This window comes from Anolis carolinensis, unplaced genomic scaffold (assembly GCF_035594765.1).
Source record: "Anolis carolinensis isolate JA03-04 unplaced genomic scaffold, rAnoCar3.1.pri scaffold_10, whole genome shotgun sequence".
Classification (NCBI taxonomy): domain Eukaryota; kingdom Metazoa; phylum Chordata; class Lepidosauria; order Squamata; family Dactyloidae; genus Anolis; species Anolis carolinensis.
Window position 1 is genome coordinate 9,493,649 of NW_026943821.1, and position 929 is coordinate 9,494,577.

Sequence of the window (929 nt, forward strand, 5' to 3'; positions counted from 1 at the left end):
GAAGTATTCTCTCCTGACATTTCGCCCACATCTATGGCAGGCATCCTCAGAGGTTGTGAGGTATATGGGAAAACTAAGAAAGGAAGGTTTATATATCTGTGGAAGGTCCAGCGTGGGAGAAGAACAACCCTATGATTCTGGCCATGAAAGCCCTTGACAACAAATTCAGTTCTTATTTCTGCAGAAGTGGTCCGAAGAAAGAATAAAACAGCTTCCCCTCACAGTGCTGAAGAATGGGACCAGATTGCTGAAAAGAGCTGCAAAATCTACAAGCAGATTCTGTTAACATATAAGTCAAACTCAAACACTTGACACAGCAACTACTCCTGTATTAACTTGACATTATTAATGGCAATCTACTGAGAATATTTACCGCATTATTCCTCCTTCTGCAGCAAGTAATTTTCGTAAGAGTGATCTTCTTGGTACCAGTGTTCTCCTTGAAAGGTTCAGCCAAATATATGGATATGTTGCCATTTTTGTTTGCCTAAGCATTTTAGCAAACTCTTAATTTAATTGTAGAAGTTGGAGGTTGTTTGAAGTCTTTTGTTGCAACTGTGTGACTTTAATTTTGACTTATTTATTTTCTGAATCTCTATAAAACCCTGCTTATTGGTACAATGAAAAGTATTAAAATATTTTAAAGGAAACACTTCGATTTGGAAAACACAGGATGTGTAGCTGAAAAAAATAGTTTTTCTTTAATTCTACGACTTTTTCCTATATAACCATCTCTAAAATGGGGTTCATCTTAGAATTGCAAACGTATCTTATGCATTTTTGTTGGTGGTGGTGCTGAAATGAGAGTGCATCTTACAATCGATGGTGTCTTACAATTCAAGAAATACATTCTTTTGCTGGTACTTCATTGAAAGAGACTGATGAAAATGTGTGGGTTGAAAAGAGGGAAGAACACATAAGACAAATGG